Source organism: Lutra lutra, chromosome 16 (genome assembly GCF_902655055.1).
Source record: "Lutra lutra chromosome 16, mLutLut1.2, whole genome shotgun sequence".
Taxonomy (NCBI): domain Eukaryota; kingdom Metazoa; phylum Chordata; class Mammalia; order Carnivora; family Mustelidae; genus Lutra; species Lutra lutra.
In genome coordinates, this window is record NC_062293.1 from 27,184,055 (window position 1) to 27,203,558 (window position 19,504).

General features: G+C 37.4%; 1 protein-coding gene across 4 annotated transcripts in view; it reads right to left on the reverse strand.

Moving 5' to 3' along the window:
* The window catches only part of CA10 (carbonic anhydrase 10), a 514,780-nt gene that overhangs the window by 336,500 nt on the left and 158,776 nt on the right, over positions 1-19,504 (reverse strand). The window lies entirely within an intron of this gene.

A 19,504-nucleotide genomic window follows, 5' to 3' on the forward strand; every position in this document is an offset into this window, starting at 1 on the left:
AGCATCCAGCTCTTCATTTCGGGTCAGGTCATAATCATGGGGTTGTGAGACTGAGCCTTGCATTGGGCTCCATGCTCAGCATAGAGTCTGCTTGAGATTCTCTCTCTCTTTTCTTTTCCCTTCCTCTCTTCCCCTTTCCCTGTTCTCACACACACACACTCTCTCTCTCAAATAAAGAAATATAATCTTAAAAAATAAAAGTAGTTCTTACAAATAGGTTCAATTTTTTTTAAAGATTTATTTATTTATTTATTTGACAGAGAGAGATCACAAGTAGACAGACAAGTAGACAGAGAGGCAGGCAGAGAGAGAGAGGAGGAAGCAGGCTCCCTGCTGAGCAGAGAGCCTGATGCGGGGCTCGATCCCAGGACCCCGAGATCATGACTGAGCCGAAGGCAGCGGCTTAACCCACTGAGCCACCCAGGTGCCCCAATAGGTTCAATTTTTTTTAAAAAAGATTGAGAATATCAGCAAAGAGGCACTACCAAAAAAGCACAACAACAAAGAGAAATTCTACAATAGAAAATTACAATAGCTAAAATGAATAAATGAATAAATGACCTTAACAGTAGATGGACAATGCAAAAGGAAAGGTTGGTGAACTTGAAGATAGGATGAAAGAATCTACATAAACTAAAGCTCAAAGCGAAACATAAGCTTGAGAAAGGAACAGTCTTAGTGAATTGTGGGACAACATCAAGCAGTCTAACCTGTGTAACTAAAGTATCACAAGGACAAGAGAGAGATTAGGCAAACATGTTTGAAGAATTAATGATTAAACTTTTCCAAATTTATAGAAAAATTTCAAATTGCAAATGCAATAAGAAAAACAACCCCCAAGTTGCATAAACACAATCAGACAGACACATACATCATGGTCAAGTTACTGAAAACGTTTTACTATTTTACTGAAAATAAAAGGAAAATCTTAAAAGCGGTAAGAAAAGGCACATTACATATGAGGAAAAAAATGATAGGAATTATCACTGACTTCTTGCCAGAAATAATGCAAGAAAAAGGACACAAAAAAGCTGAAAAAGTTTCCAAAAACCATTTTTCAAGTACAAAGGTTAAAAAAAAAGTTCCATAAAAACTAAAGTGAAAAGAATTTAAAACATGAGAACTGTTAAAGTTTTTTTTTTTCTTTAAGAATATGGAACACAGATTTAGTTGAAAGAATAAAGAGCCCAAGAAATGGTAAACTATGTAGGTAAATGGAACTTCTTTCTTATTTCTTAGGGAAATGATTTTTTTAAAAAGATTTTATTTATTTATTTATTTATTTATTTGACAGACAAAGATCACAAATAGGCAGAGAGGAAGGCAGAGAGAGAGGGGGGGAAGCAGGCTCCCCACTGAGCAGAGAGCCTGATGTGGGGCTCGATCCCAGGACCCTGAGATCATGACCTGAGCCGAAGGAAGAGGCCTAACCCACTGAGCCACACAGGTGCCCTGGTAACTGATATTTTTGAAGGTAAACAGTAATAAGTTAAACATGCATATTATAATGTACAGCTCAACAAGTAAATAAAACACAAAGAAGCATGACAGAAATGTCAATATAGGAGATAAAATATAATACTGAAGATTACTTATTTCACCATCAAGAAGGTATGAAATTTCTTATGAAATTAATACACAGTTAAGATGTTTTCTACTCTTAATCTCACAAAACAAACTGAGAGTTGCCTGGGGGAGGGGATTATGGGGAGGGTGGCTGGGTTATGGACACTGGGGAAGGTATGTGCTATGGTGAGTGCTGTGAAGTATGTAAACCTGGCAATTCACAGACCTGTACCCTTGGAGCTAATAATACACTATATGTTAATAAAAAAAAAGATGTATGTCTTCTTGATGAATTGTCAATATTACCATTATAAAATAATTCTCATTATCCCTGATAATGCATTACTGACTGATGACCAATTTGTCAGATATTAATATAACTACATTGGTTTTCTCATGATTAATGTTTGCATGATAAGTTTTTCTCTATTCTTTTACTTCTGATCTGTCTGTGCTTTATGTTTAAAACATTTTCTTATAAACAGCAAATAGCTGACACTTGTTTTTCTATCCAGTCTGACAGTCTTTGTGTTTTAAATGGGGGAATTTAGTCCATTTACACTTAATGTGATCATTTATAAGTTTAAATATGCCATGTTTTTGTTTTCTATATTTTCTATTCATTATTTCATGTTTGTTTTCATTATGTTCTGTCTGCTCTTCATTTCCACCTTTCCTGCCTTCTTGACAGTGAAATGAGTAATCTTCAGTATTATATTTCAAAAAGAGATAATCAGTACAGACATTATAAAGATATAAAGGTAAGTTATATACAACTTTGTGACAGTGAATTATATAACTTAGATAAAATTAACAAATCCCATGAAGCAAAACTTAGCAAAATTGATACACTAAGAAATAGGAAGTGTGATCAATCCTTTATCCACTAAGAAAATTTAATTTTAATTCAAAATTTTCCACTCAGGCCTAAAATTCTTTACTAATAAATTCTATAAAATCTTTAAGAAATGTATGATATCAGTTTTATATGTACTTTTGCAGAAGATAGTGGAGATGAAACCACTTTCTAATTAAGTTTATGAGCCTAGCATATGGTTGATACTAAATCTAGACATGGACATTATTATGTAGACCAATACCTCTTATGAACCTAGACACAAAAATCCTTGCCAAAGTATTAGTAAACAAAACCCAGTAATAATTTTTTTAAGATAATATATAATGACTAAGTGATGCTTACTCCAGGCATTCAAGTTTGGTTAAATACAGAAAATTCAATTAATATAATTGCCACATTGAAAGATTATAATAGAAAATGCATATGATCATTTCAATTGCCACAAAAAAATTTTAAATAAAAATCAATACTCTATCATTGAAAAATTCTCAGCAAACTATGAATAGAAGGCTATGTCTTCAACCTAGTAAAATGCATCTGCTAAATAGCTTATAGCTAATGCCACACTTAATTATAAAACATAAAAAACTCTCTAGGATTTAAAAAAAAAGTCCATAAGCAGTACTTTTATTTAAACACTTTACTAAAGATCCTAGATGGTGCAATAAAATAAGTAAATAGAGCACAGATTACAAAGGAACAAATAAAGCCATCTTAATTTACAAATGACATGATTGTGTACATATAAGAAATATAAGAAATCTATTTTAAAAATCTGCAATGAACTAAAAAAGTACATCTATCAATACCATAGATATAAACCAATACAGGAAAAAGTAATTGAGTTCCTATGTGCTGGTAATAAATATTTAAAAAAATAAAAACAGAAATACCACTTATAATATCATCCAAATGCTAAAATACTTAGGGTTAAATTTAATGGAATCTGTGGAATAGTGCTATGCTGACACTTAAGATACTGCCAAGAGAAATTAAAGACCTCAGTGAATGGAAAGATGTATCATGCTCTGGGATTGGAAGCCTCAATGTTATTGAAGTCTTTTCATATAGATCTAAAGATTCAATGCATTCCTAGTCAAAGTCCAGTGGGTTTGTATTTTTAGTAGGAAAAAAAAAAGCTGATTCTCAAATTTATATAGAAAAGCAAGGAATCTAGAATACCCAGAAAAATTCTGAGAAAGGACAATGTTGGAGAATTTCAAAGCTTAGTATAAAGCTACAATGATCAAAATCATGAGGTACTGACATAAATATAAACAAATAGATCAATGGAATAGAATTGAGATTCCAGAAATAGATCTACTCTTATATGGAGACTCGATTTTTCCTTTTTTTTTTTTTTTTTTTTTGGCAAAGGCATCAAAGTAATGCAATAGGAAAAAAGAAGAAAGAGAGAAAGAAAGAAAAAAAGAGATAAAGAAAGAAAGAAAAAAGAATAGAAACTCCTTTCAACAAATGGTCCTGATACTCATATGGGGAAAAATCAACCTCAACTTCTACATCACCTCATGAACAAAAATTAATTTAAGGCCAACCATGGACCAGCTTAAACTAAAAATCAGAGCAGAAAGTCTTTTTGACCATATATATTAAGCAAAGTTTTCTTTAATAGTGCACAATAAAGCACTAATCATTAAAGGAAAAAAATTCACCAAAATAAAAAAATCTTCTACTGGTAAAAAGACCCTGTTGAGAAAATGAATAGGCAAGTAGTAGATTGGAAAAAATATTTGCAAATCATATTCCTGACAATGGACTTTTTAATCTGTTAAACTAAAAAATGAATTTCTCAACATTATGGATAAGACCAATATAAAAAGAGCAATTGGGTTCCCTATAATAGCACTAAATGTTTGAAAAAATAAAAATAAAAAATATCATTGACAATATCATCTAAAATATAAAATATTTAGAAATGAATTCAATGTAATGTTTAGGAATTCAATCAGTAATTCAAGGTTGGTTAAATATACAAAATTCCAATAATGTAATTCAATTAATATATCCAGAGTAGGTAAATAACCCAATAGTACAAAAACAACCCAACTTAAAAACATGGGGGAAAGCCTTGCACAATCACTTCATGAGGGTGCTTAATAAGTGAATAATACATGCATGGAAGGGTTCAACATCATTTGTCATCAGGGAAATGCAAATAAAAAATACAGTGGGTTACTACTACTCACCCAATAGAATCAATAAAATAAAAACCCCCAGCAATACCGAATGCTGGAGAGAAGGTACAACAACTATAATACCTACACACTACTAGTGTTAAGTATAAAACAGTACAATCCCTGGGTTAGAGGTTCTGGTAGCTTCTTCAAAGGTTAATCATATAGCCATCATATGATCTAGCCTTTACACACTTAGGTATGTATTCCGGAAAAATGAAAATATATGTTCATGTAAAGATTTGAACATCACTGTTCACAGCACTCTTATTTATCATTTGGAAATAGCCCAAATGACCATCGAAAGGAGAAATGATAAGCCATGACACAGTTATACAATAAAATATTGTCCAAGTGCAAAGGAAAACAACTACTTGTGACATGCTACAATATGAATGAATCTCAAAAATGTGATATTGAGCAAAAAAGTCAAACAGGAAAGAGTACATACTGAATGACTCCACTGTACGAAATTCTAAGTGGGGCAAAACCAAAATATGATGGAAGAAATCAGAACACTAGCTCTTTTTGGTGAGGGAAGGGACACAACTGATGGGGAAGGTAGACCAAGAAACTTTCTGGAGTGTCAAAAATGGCTTATGATGGAGCGTGTCATACAGGTATTCACACTTGTCAAAATTCACTGAGCTTTAGAGTTCAGGTACGTACATTTTACTACACATACATTATATCTCAAGATTTTAAAAGTCTACATCTGCATGGGATTACTGATGAAAGTGGATATTTGCTTCTGCCTGCCCCAGGATTGTATTTAGTCTTTTTTTTTTTTCCTTTTCTTTCTGTTGCTGATATGTCTATTAAATAATGAAAGTAGCAAGTGTTATCAATTCTGACATTGGGGGATGCCTGGGTGGCTCAGGAAGTTAAGCTGCTGCCTTCAGCTCAGGTCATGATCGCAGGGTCCTGGGATTGAGTCCCTCATCAGGCTCCTTGCTTGGCAGGGAGCCTGCTTCTCGCTCTGCCTCTGTCTGCCTGTGCTCTCTCTCTCTCTTTCTGACAAATAAATAAATAAATAAATAAAATCTTAAAAAAAAATACTGACATCGGTCTGGCCACTAGGGATAGATCTGTTAAGATGAACGAACTCATTTAAATGTTAAGAAAAAATGGGCTGGATGCAGAAAAATCAACTGAATGTACTTATTGTCTCTTCTCCCTAACCCATTGCATAGGTAAGGAGAACGTAATACGTAAAGGTATGAAGAACATAAAGCATGCTTGGAAAATTGTTACTCAGCCTTTACCAGAGGTAAAGATAGAGTCCCAATCATGAAATTTTAAGTTCTCATTCACCATCAGGCTCTAAAATTCCTTTGAACTTTTCCTCTCTCTTACTTCCAACACTTAGAACTATGGTGGCTAGGTACACATTGAGGAAAAAATGATGCAAAAATCGTAGAGACACTGCGTCTCTCAGTGCGTGCTTATCCTGGTATCTAATATCTGCCAGCACATCCATTGTGTACAAACCTCCCCTGAAAATTTAATTGGGGTGGCCTTGGAGGCAGGAAAGTAGAAAAGAGTCTCATCATCATTACCAACAACAATGTGCTCAGTTTATTGGTGGACTGAAATTAGGCAATCAGGGTCTCTCCATGCATTCAGTTACATTCTGTCCAATGTTATAGAGCATTTTGCATCTATGAGTTAAATGTATCCAGAGAAAGAAACATAATGCCAGATTCATTTGAACCTTCAAGGATAAAGCACTGAAAAGAGAAAATACTAAAAGAGACTCCAGCTCTATATTCACCCTTGGCTTGTACTGATTTATAACTGCAAAGGCTTTTCCGAGCTACACCTGGTACTCAAGATTCACTGTGTCCTTTCATCTCTTTTCCTGTTTGGAATATTCTTTCCCTCTTTCTCCACAGTTAAAGTCCTACTCTTGACTCAAGGCTGTGCAGACACCATAACCTCTCCCCAATCAACTACGTCACAAACTTTAGGTATTTTTAGTATATGCGCCCACATGTCTGTCTTTTCCAGAAGACAGGGAACTCACCGAGGGAAGCACTTTGTAATACTCATCTTCGTGTCCTTGTGGTCTAGCTCACAATAGGTGATAAATAACTATTTGATAAGGATGAAATTAACCATAGGAAGCAGAGAGTTGAGAACACTGTCTCCCATAGGATCTGATTAGATGTCAACTTCAGGAAGGTATTTTAGCTCAAAATATTCAGTTGCTTTGGATTTTTTTTAAACTTTTTTTTTTTAACCCCAGTAATATTGCTTTTTATCTCCAGCCTAATCTGGTTTCACATCTCAGAGTCGGCTTTCAATTTTGCCATAGGAAATGATATATTTTGTTCTATTTTCTGGATTCCAAACTCTTCCGTGTTTTATATCTGGTCACCCTTAATGGAGTATGTCATTTACCCACCATGAAACTAACTCTGTCCAGATGACTCATCTTTTAATGTTCCCTGTCAGCTTTCTGGGTATCAGGAAACCTGAACACTTTTCAAGCTATATGCCTATCTAGGACATTCATAACAGAGAGTGCTTTCTGCCATCATGAATAACTTTTCTTTCTCTCCTTGAAACAAATTGGGGATTAATGTACACAATCTCTCTCACATCAGGCTTTCTGATTTGTTTGACTGATTTCTTCCACTTTAGTGTGCAATATCAAGAGTACCACAGAAATCTCAATAAATTATCTGCACCTAAAGTGCCTCTTCTCTGTCTCTTGAATCTGCTATAATCTACTCTGCTTAAATAACTCTGAAAATGGATGGCAGGTCTTATTTGTTTTCCTGGGTCCATTTCCTCTAGTTTGGGTTTTTTTGTTGGTTTGGTTGTTTTTTTGTTTTGTTTTGGGTTTTTTGTTTTTGTTTGGCCAGAAGACTACATAGGTATGTTGCCTCTTATGTGTTTACTTTTTATTGATTTAAAATCTTATGCAAAGGCAAAACAAAATAAGACACTGCCTGTGGCTGCACATCAAGCATGAAAAGAATACTATCATTAGATAAAATTTCAGCAAAGCTCCGGCAATAAGAAGGTCTAGTTAACTCCACAATGGAACCAGAAGCCAATGCGACTACTGGTAATCCATTCACACCTTCATAACTGAAGATATATGTGTGCATGTGTGTGTGTGTGTGTGTGTGTGTGTGTGTCACACACACACAGTTGACATAGTTGACACATGAACAACACTGTTGTTGAATTGTGTGGCTCCAATTATGCATGGATTTTCTTTTAGATAATACAAGTAGTGCATATTTTGTTCTTCCTTATGATTTTCTTAAAAGCATTTCCTTTTCTCTAGATTACTTTATTGTAAGAATGCACCATATAAAACATATATGCCAGTTTTACATACTATATACAAAACCTACAACATATGCATTAATCAGGTATTTAGGTCATTGGTAAAGCTTCTGGTCAACAGTAGGTTATTCGATATGTTTTGGGGGAGTCAAAAGTTATCTGCAGATTTAGGAAGGATTTGCACCCCTAACTTCCATGTTGTTCAAGGATTGAGTACACACACACACACACACACACACACAAACACACACACACACACACACACACACACATACACACACACATTTTAAAGGTATGCCAACACATCAAGAACAATTAGCTGCACATTCACTGTCTGGGTGGCTCATGGTTTTTCTGTCAGGTCAAAAGAACATTTTGTAGGAGGACAATTTTCAGGGGCACAGGTGCTGCTGTGTTCTCCTAGGTTATTGGGTACTAAAATTATTACAGGAGCTTTGTGGCTAGAATATGGTGAACAAGTAAGAAAAGGAGGGTATGTGTAGGTGATGCAAAATCTCATCCACAGCAGAAAGAAAGTGGACTGATAGGGAGAGTGGACACAAAATCCATTACATCAAAAGCAGAAAGAGCCCACTGTGTATAAAGTCTAGAGCTCAGAGAGGGAGGAGAAGTTTGCCACATAACAGGGTGGTAGAATTTCCTCACCCACTTTGAGCCTTGACTTCTGTTCTCCTTGGCAAACATTCCCAACCTAACGTCTCTATATGAGCATTGACTGTGATTGATATGACTCTCACAGCTGTTGCCCTTTAGTTTTCCCAAATTATTTTATTCTAGTACTTCTCAACCTTAGTGGCTTCTAGGTCCATTCAATGGCATGATTTCACCAAAAAATGCACATCCACCCATCTATGATAATTTATACAATTTTAAGGAATAACATGATGGACACAAATACACAAAGCAAAAGGCAAACAAAAAGAAAGTCAGTGTCATGGGACACAACAAAGGCAGTCCTGAGAGGAAAATATATAGTGGTACAGCCTTTCTCAAGATACAAGAAAGGTCTCAGGTACACAACCTAACCCTACACCTAAAGGAGCTGGAGAAAGAACAAGAAAGAAACCCTAAACCCAGCAGGAGAAGAGAAATCATAAAGATCAGAGCAGAAATCAATGACATAGAAACCAAAAAACCAATAGAACAAATCAACGAAACTAGGAGCTGGTTCTTTGAAAGAATTAATAAGATTGATAAACTCCTGGCCAGATTTATCAAAAAGAAAAGAGAAAGGACCCAAATAAATAAAATCATGAATGAAAGAGGAGAGATCACAACGAACACCAAAGAAATACAGACAATTATAAGAACATACTATGAGCAACTCTACGCCAACAAATTTGACAATCTGGAAGAAATGGATGCATTCCTAGAGACATATAAACTACCACAACTGAACCAGGAAGAAATAGAAAGCCTCAACAGACCCATAACCAGTAAGGAGATTGAAACAGTCATCAAAAACCTCCAAACAAACAAAAGCCCAGGGCCAGACGGCTTCCCGGGGGAATTCTACCAAACATTTAAAGAAGAACTAATTCCTATTCTCCTGAAACTGTTCCAAAAAATAGAAATGGAAGGAAAACTTCCAAACTCATTTTATGAGGCCAGCATCACCTTGATCCCAAAACCAGACAAGGATCCCATCAAAAAGAGAACTACAGACCAATATCCTTGATGAACACAGATGCAAAAATTCTCACCAAAATACTAGCCAATAGGATTCAACAGTACATTGAAAGGATTATTCACCATGACCAAGTGGGATTTATTCCAGGGCTACAAGGTTGGTTCAACATCCGCAAATCAATCAATGTGATACAACACATTAATAAAAGAAAGAACAAGAATCATATGATACTCTCAGTAGATGCTGAAAAAGCATTTGACAAAGTACAGCATCCCTTCCTGATCAAAACTCTTCAAAGTGTAGGGATAGACGGCACATACCTCAATATTATCAATGCCATCTATGAAAAACCCACCGCAAATATCATTCTCAATGGAGAAAAACTGAAAGCTTTTCCGCTAAGGTCAGGAACACGGCAGGGATGTCCGTTATCACCACTGCTATTCAACATAGTACTAGAAGTCCTAGCCTCAGCAATCAGACAACAAAAGGAAATTAAAGGCATCCATATCAGCAAAGAAGAAGTCAAACTATCACTCTTTGCAGATGATATGATACTATATGTGGAAAACCCAAAAGACTCCACTCCAAAACTGCTTGAACTTGTACAGGAATTCAGTAAAGTGTCAGGATATAAAATCAATGCACAGAAATCAGTTGCATTTCTCTACACCAACAACAAGACAGAAGAAAGAGAAATTAAGAAGTCCATCCCATGTACAATTGCACCCAAAACTATAAGATATCTAGGAATAAACCTAACCAAAGAGGCTAAGAATCTATACTCAGAAAACTATAAAGTACTCATGAAAGAAATTGAGGAAGACACAAAGAAATGGAAAAATGTTCCATGCTCCTGGATTGGAAGAATAAATATTGTGAAAATGTCTATGCTACCTAAAGCAATCTACACATTTAATGCAATTCCTATCAAAGTACCATCCATTTTTTTTCAAAGATTTGGAACAAATAATCCTAAAATTTATATGGAACCAGAAAAGACCTCGAATAGCCAAGGGAATATTGAAAAAGAAAGCCAAAGTTGGTGGCATCACAATTCCAGACTTCAAGCTCTATTACAAAGCAGTCATCATCAAGACAGCATGGTACTGGCACAAAAACAGACACACAGATCAATGGAACAGAATAGAGAGCCCAGAAACAGACCCTAAACTCTATGGTCAACTAATCTTCAACAAAGTAGGAAAGAATGTCCAATGGAAAAAAGACAGCCTCTTCAATAAATGGTGTTGGGAAAATTGGACAGCCACATGCAGAAAAATGAAATTGGATCATTTCCTTACACCACACATGAAAATAGACTCAAAATGGATGAAGGACCTCAGTGTGAGAAAGGAATCCATCAAAATCCTTGAGGAGAACACAGGCAGCAACCTCTTCGACCTCAGCCGCAGCAACATCTTCCTAGGAACATCGGCAAAGGCAAGGGAAGCAAAGACAAAAATGAACTATTGGGATTTTATCAAGATCAAAAGCTTTTGCACAGCAAAGGAAACAGTTAACAAAACCAAAAGACAACTGACAGAATGGGAGAAGATATTTGCAAATGACATATCAGATAAAGGGCTAGTGTCCAAAATCTATAAAGAACTTAGCAAACTCAACACCCAAAGAACAAATAATCCAATCAAGAAATGGGCAGAGGACATGAACAGACATTTCTGCAAAGAAGACATCCAGATGGCCAACAGACACGTGAAAAAGACATATCACTCGGCATCAGGGAAATACAAATCAAAACCACCATGAGATATCACCTCACACCAGTCAGAATGGCTAAAATTAAGTCAGGAAATGACAGATGCTGGCGAGAGAAAGGGGAACCCTCCTACACTGTTGGTGGGAACGCAAGCTGGTGCAACCACTCTGGAAAACAGCATGGAGGTTCCTCAAAATGTTGAAAATAGAACTACCCTATGACCCAGCAATTGCACTGCTGGGTATTTACCCTAAAGATACAAACGTAGTGATCCGAAGGGGCACGTGCACCCGAATGTTTATAGCAGCAATGTCTACAATAGCCAAATTATGGAAAGAACCTAGATGTCCATCAACAGATGAATGGATAAAGAAGATGTGGTATATATACACAATGGAATACTACGCAGCCATCAAAAGAAATGAAATCTTGCCATTTGCAACAACGTGGATGGAACTAGAGGGTATCATGCTTAGCGAAATAAGTCAATCGGAGAAAGACAACTATCATATGATCTCCCTGATATGAGGGAGAGGAGATGCAACATGGGGGGTTGAGGGGGTAGGAGAAGAGTAAATGAAACAAGATGGGATTGGGAGGGAGACAAACCATAAGTGACTCTTAATCTCACAAAACAAACTGAGGGTTGCTGGGGGGAGGGGGGTTGGGAGAGGGGGGCTGGGGTTATGGACATTGGGGAGGGTGTGTGATATGGTGAGTGCTAAAAAATGTGTAAACCTGGCAATTCACAGACATGTACCCCTGGGGATAAAAATATATGTTTAAAAAAAAATAAATTTTATTTAAAAAAAAAGAAAGTCAATGTCACAATATAAAAAGCAAGCCAAGTTGGATTTAAGACAAAAAGCATTAAAATGAAAATAGGAGATAATTTCATGCCTAAAGTCAGAATTAGAACCATGACTGTTTTGAACTTCTATGTACAGCATAATATTGTGCTGAAATACCTAAAGCAAAATGTCATAGAATGCCAGAAAATTTTAGGGAGAAAGTTAAGGAAACAATGTAGTAGAGGGGAATTTCATATTTCTTTCTTAGTTTTTGACTGATAAAAAAAAAAACAAACCAAAGAAGCAAATGGAGCACATAAATAATATAATTTAAAAAGCTGATCTAGGACAGAGTCAAGATGGCGGAGAAGTAGCAGGCTGAGACTACTTCGGGTAGCGGGAGATCAGCTAAATATCTTATCTAAAGATTGCAAACACCTACAAATCCAACGGGAGATTGAAGAGAAGAAGAATAGCAATTCTAGAAACAGAAAATCAACCACTATCTGAAAGGTAGGACTGGCGGAGAAGTGAATCCAAAGCGACGGGAAGATAGACCGCGGGGGGAGGGGCGGCTCCCGGCGAGCGGCGGAGCAACGGAGCAAAATCAGGACTTTTAAAAGTCTGTTCCGCTGAGGGACATCGCTCCAGAGGCTTAACTGGGGTGAAGCCCAGGCGGGGTCAGCGCGGCCTCAGGTCCCGCAGGGTCGCAGAAGTATCGGGGGTGTCTGAGTGTCGCAGAGCTTACCGGTACTGGAGCGGGGAAGCCGGCTACAGAGACAGAGCCGAGGAGTGACTCTCAGCTCGGGGTTGCCTTGAACTGGTCGCAGGCTCGGTCAGCTCAGAGCGCGGCCGGAGGCCAGGGTGGCGGGAGTCAATGGGCGCTGTTCTCTGAGGGCGCACTGAGGAGTGGGGCCCCGGGCTCTCGGCTCCTCCGCGCCGGAGACCGGGAGGCCACCATCTTCATTTCCGTCCTCCGGAACTCTAAGGAAAGCGCTCAGGGAACAAAAGCTCCCGAAAGCAAACCCGAGCGGATTACTCAGCGCGGCCCCAGGTAAGGGCGGTGCAACTCCGCCTGGGGCAAAGACGCTTGAGAATCACTACAACAGGCCCCTCCCCCAGAAGATCAACGGGAAACCCAGCCAGGACCAAGTTCACCTACCGAGAAGTGCAGTTTCAATACCAAGGAGAGCAGCGGAATTCCAAAGGAGAAGAAAGCAAAGCACGGAACTCATGGCTTTCACCCCATGATTTTTTAGCCTTGCAGTTAATTTAATTTTTTTTTCTTTTTCAATTTTTTTTTCTTTTTCTCTTCTTCTAAATTTTTTTAACTTTTACCGTTTTCTTTTTTAACGTTTTTTAAATAGTTTATCTAATATATATATATATTTTTCCTCTTTATATATTTTTTCTTTATCGGCTTTCTTTTTTTTTAATAGGTTCTTTTTTTTTTCTTTCTTTCTGAACCCCTTTTTATCCCCTTTATCCCCCCTCACAATTCGGGATCTCTTCTGATTTGGATAAAGCATATTTTCCTGGGGCTGTTGCCACCCTTTTAGTATTTTACTTGCTCCTTCATCTACTCTTATCTGGACAAAATGACAAGGCGGAAAAATTCACCACAAAAAAAAGAACAAGAGGCAGTACCAAAGGCTAGGGACCTAATCAATACAGACATTGGTAATATGTCAGATATAGAGTTCAGAATGACAATTCTCAAGGTTCTAGCCGGGCTTGAAAAAGGCATGGAAGATATTAAAGCAACCCTCTCGGGAGATATAAAAGCCCTTTCCGGAGAAATAAAAGAACTAAAATCTAACCAAGTTGAAATCAAAAAAGCTATTAATGAGGTGCAATCAAAAACGGAGGCTCTCACTGCTAGGATAAATGAGGCAGAAGAAAGAATTAGCGATATAGAAGACCAAATGACAGAGAATGAAGAAGCTGAGCAAAAGAGGGACAAACAGCTACTGGACCACGAGGGGAGAATTCGAGAGATAAGTGACACCATAAGAGGAAACAACATTAGAATAATTGGGATTCCAGAAGAAGAAGAAACAGAGAGGGGAGCAGAAGGTATGTTGGAGAGAATTATTGGAGAGAATTTCCCCAATATGGCAAAGGGAACAAGCATCAAAATCCAGGAGGTTCAGAGAACCCCCCCCTCAAAATAATTAAGAATAGGTCCACACCCCGTCACCTAATAGTAAAATTTACAAGTCTTAGTGACAAAGAAAAGATCCTGAAAGCAGCCCGGGAAAAGAAGTCTGTAATGTACAATGGTAAAAATATTAGATTGGCAGCAGACTTATCCACAGAGACCTGGCAGGCCAGAAAGAGCTGGCATGATATATTCAGAGTACTAAATGAGAAAAACATGCAGCCAAGAATACTATATCCAGCTAGGCTATCATTGAAAATAGACGGAGAGATTAAAAGCTTCCAGGACAAACAAAAACTGAAAGAATTTGCAAATACCAAACCAGCTCTACAGGAAATATTGAAAGGGGTCCTCTAAGCAAAGAGAGACCCTCAAAGTAGTAGATCAGAAAGAAACAGAGACAATATACAATAACAGTCACCTTACAGGCAATACAATGGCACTAAATTCATATCTCTCAATACTTACCCTGAATGTTAATGGGCTAAATGCCCCAATCAAAAGACACAGGGTATCAGAATGGATCAAAAAACAAAACCCATCTATATGTTGCCTACAAGAAACTCATCTTAAACCCGAAGACACCTCCAGGTTTAAAGTGAGGGGGGGGGAAAAGAATTTACCATGCTAATGGACATCAGAAGAAAGCAGGAGTGGCAATCCTTATATCAGATCAATTAGATTTTAAGCCAAAGACTATAATAAGAGATGAGGAAGGACACTATATCATACTCAAAGGAACTGTCCAACAAGAAGATCTAACAATTTTAAATATCTATGCCCCTAACGTGGGAGCAGCCAACTATATAAACCAATTAATAACAAAATCAAAGAAACACATCGACAATAATACAATAATAGTAGGGGATTTTAACACTCCCCTCACTGAAATGGACAGATCATCCAAGCAAAAGATCAACAAGGAAATCAAGGCCTTAAATGACACACTGGACCAGATGGACATCACAGATATATTCAGAACATTTCATCCCAAAGCAACAGAATACACATTCTTCTCTAGTGCACATGGAACATTCTCCAGAATAGATCACATTCTTGGTCCTAAATCAAGTCTCAACTGGTATCAAAAGATTGGGATCATTCCCTGCATATTTTCAGACCACAATGCTCTAAAGCTAGAACTCAATCACAAGAGGAAATTTGGAAAGAACCCAAATACATGGAGACTAAAAAGCATCCTTCTAAAGAATGAATGGGTCAACCAGGAAATTAAAGAAGAATTGAAAAAATTTATGGAAACAAATGATAATGAAAACACAACGGTTCAGAATCTGTGGGACACAACAAAGGCAGTCCTGAGAGGAAAATATATAGCGGTACAAGCCTTTCTCAAGAAACAAGAAAGGTCTCAGGTACACAACCTAACCCTACACCTAAAGGAGCTGGAGAAAGAACAAGAAAGAAACCCTAAACCCAGCAGGAGAAGAGAAATCATAAAGATCAGAGCAGAAATCAATGACATAGAAACCAAAAAAACAATAGAACAAATCAACGAAACTAGGAGCTGGTTCTTTGAAAGAATTAATAAGATTGATAAACCCCTGGCCAGACTTATCAAAAAGAAAAGAGAAAGGACCCAAATCAATAAAATCATGAATGAAAGAGGAGAGATCACAACGAACACCAAAGAAATACAGACAATTATAAGAACATACTATGAGCAACTCTATGCCAACAAATTTGACAATCTGGAAGAAATGGATGCATTCCTAGAGACATATAAACTACCACAACTGAACCAGGAAGAAATGTTAAGCCTCAACAGACCCATAACCAGTAAGGAGATTGAAACAGTCATCAAAAATCTCCAAACAAACAAAAGCCCAGGGCCAGACGGCTTCCTGGGGGAATTCTACCAAACATTTAAAGAAGAACTAATTCCTATTCTCCTGAAACTGTTCCAAAAAATAGAAATGGAAGGAAAACTTCCAAACTCATTTTATGAGGCCAGCATCACCTTGATCCCAAAACCAGACAAGGATCCCAACAAAAAAGAGAACTACAGACCAATATCCTTGATGAACACAGATGCAAAAATTCTCGCCAAAATACTAGCCAATAGGATTCAACAGTACATTAAAAGGATTATTCACCACGACCAAGTGGGATTTATTCCAGGGTTGCAAGGCTGGTTCAATATCCGCAAATCAATCAATGTGACACAACACATTAATAAAAGAAAGAACAAGAATCATATGATACTCTCAGTAGATGCTGAAAAAGCATTTGACAAAGTACAGCATCCCTTCCTGATCAAAACTCTTCAAAGTGTAGGGATAGACGGCACATACCTCAATATTATCAATGCCATCTATGAAAAACCCACCGCAAATATCATTCTCAATGGAGAAAAACTGAAAGCTTTTCCGCTAAGGTCAGGAACACGGCAGGGATGTCCGTTATCACCACTGCTATTCAACATAGTACTAGAAGTCCTAGCCTCAGCAATCAGACAACAAAAGGAAATTAAAGGCATCCAAATCGGCAAAGAAGAAGTCAAACTATCACTCTTTGCAGATGATATGATACTATATGTGGAAAACCCAAAAGACTCCACTCCAAAACTGCTAGAACTTGTACAGGAATTCAGTAAAGTGTCAGGATATAAAATCAATGCACAGAAATCAGTTGCATTTCTCTACACCAACAACAAGACAGAAGAAAGAGAAATTAAGAAGTCCATCCCATGTACAATTGCACCCAAAACTATAAGATACCTAGGAATAAACCTAACCAAAGAGACTAAGAATCTATACTCAGAAAACTATAAAGTACTCATGAAAGAAATTGAGGAAGACACAAAGAAATGGAAAAATGTTCCATGCTCCTGGATTGGAAGAATAAATATTGTGAAAATGTCTATGCTACCTAAAGCAATCTACACATTTAATGCAATTCCTATCAAAGTACCATCCATTTTTTTCAAAGAAATGGAACAAATAATCCTAAAATTTATATGGAACCAGAAAAGACCTCGAATAGCCAAAGGAATATTGAAAAAGAAAGCCAAAGTTGGTGGCATCACAATTCCGGACTTCAAGCTCTATTACAAAGCAGTCATCATCAAGACAGCATGGTACTGGCACAAAAACAGACACATAGATCAATGGAACAGAATAGAGAGCCCAGAAATGGACCCTCAACTCTATGGTCAACTCATCTTCGACAAAGCAGGAAAGAATGTCCAATGGAACAAAGACAGCCTCTTCAATAAATGGTGTTGGGAAAATTGGACAGCCACATGCAGAAAAATGAAATTGGATCATTTCCTTACACCACACATGAAAATAGACTCAAAATGGATGAAGGATCTCAATGTGAGAAAGGAATCCATCAAAATCCTCGAGGAGAACACAGGCAGCAACCTCTTCGACCTCAGCCGCAGCAACATCTTCCTAGGAACATCACCAAAGGCAAGGGAAGCAAGGGCAAAAATGAACTTTTGGGATTTTATCAAGATCAAAAGCTTTTGCACAGCAAAGGAAACAGTGAACAAAACCAAAAGACAACTGACAGAATGGGAGAAGATATTTGCAAATGACATATCAGATAAAGGGCTAGTGTCCAAAATCTATAAAGAACTTAGCAAACTCAACACCCAAAGGACAAATAATCCAATCAAGAAATGGGCAGAGGACATGAACAGACATTTCTGCAAAGAAGACATCCAGATGGCCAACAGACACATGAAAAAGTGCTCCATATCACTCGGCATCAGGGAAATACAAATCAAAACCACCATGAGATATCACCTCACACCAGTCAGAATGGCTAAAATTAACAAGTCAGGAAACGACAGATGCTGGCGAGGATGCGGAGAAAGGGGAACCCTCCTACACTGTTGGTGGGAATGCAAGCTGGTGCAACCACTCTGGAAAACAGCATGGAGGTTCCTCAAAATGTTGAAAATAGAACTACCCTATGACCCTGCAATTGCACTGCTGGGTATTTACCCTAAAGATACAAACGTAGTGATCCGAAGGGGCACGTGCACCCGAATGTTTATAGCAGCAATGTCTACAATAGCCAAACTATGGAAAGAACCTAGATGTCCATCAACAGACGAATGGATAAAGAAGATGTGGTATATATACACAATGGAATACTATGCAGCCATCAAAAGAAATGAAATCTTGCCATTTGCGACGACGTGGATGGAACTAGAGGGTATCATGCTTAGTGAAATAAGTCAATCGGAGAAAGACAACTATCATATGATCTCCCTGATATGAGGGAGAGGAGATACAACATGGGGGGTTGAGGGGGTAGGAGAAGAGTAAATGAAACAAGATGGGATTGGGAGGGAGACAAACCATAAGTGACTCTTAATCTCACAAAACAAACTGAGGGTTGAGGGGAGAGGGGGTTGGGAGAGGGGGGTGGGGTTATGGATATTGGGGAGGGTATGTGCTATGGTGAGTGCTGTGAAGTGTGTAAACCTGGCGATTCGCAGACCTGTACCCCTGGGGATAAAAATATATGTTTATAAAGCTGTAAAAAAACAAAAAAAAAAAAAGAAAAAGAAAAAAGAAAGGATGAATACCCAAGTTTTGTAGCAACATGGACGGGACTGGAAGGATTATGCTGAGTGAAATAAGTCAAGCAGAGAGAGTCAATTATCATGTGGTTTCACTTATTTGTGGAGCATAACAAATAGCATGGAGGACAAGGGGAGATGTAGAGGAGAAGGGAGTTGAGGGAAATTGGAAGGGGAGGTGAACCATGAGAGACTATGGACTCTGAAAAACGATCTGAGAATTTTGAAGGGGTGGGGGGTGGGAGGTTGGGGGCACCAGGTGGTGGGTATTGTAGAGGGCACGGATTGCATGGAGCACTGGGTGTGGTGCAAAAATAATGAATACTGTTATGCTGAAAAAATAAAAAAATTAAAAATAAAAAGCTGATCTAATAAATGTATGTGTTTCTGTGTGTGTGTATAATTCTACACTCTGCAAATATCTTCTATTTTAGTACACATGGAAAGCTTACAAAAATTTACTGTATGTTTTTAGGCTACAAATACCTCCAACATATATGTATTTTATATATTTAAATATATATTTTAATTTGTAACTAGTTGAAGCAGAAACAATAATAGCTATTCAGAATTAAATTGCTCTACCAGTTTTTATGTCAAAAGGAAATTAAGTTCATTAAAGATTATCAGTAAAATGACTGAAATATTACATATTCGACCTATGTAGGATATCTTAAGGTCCACTTAGATAAAAGTTTAG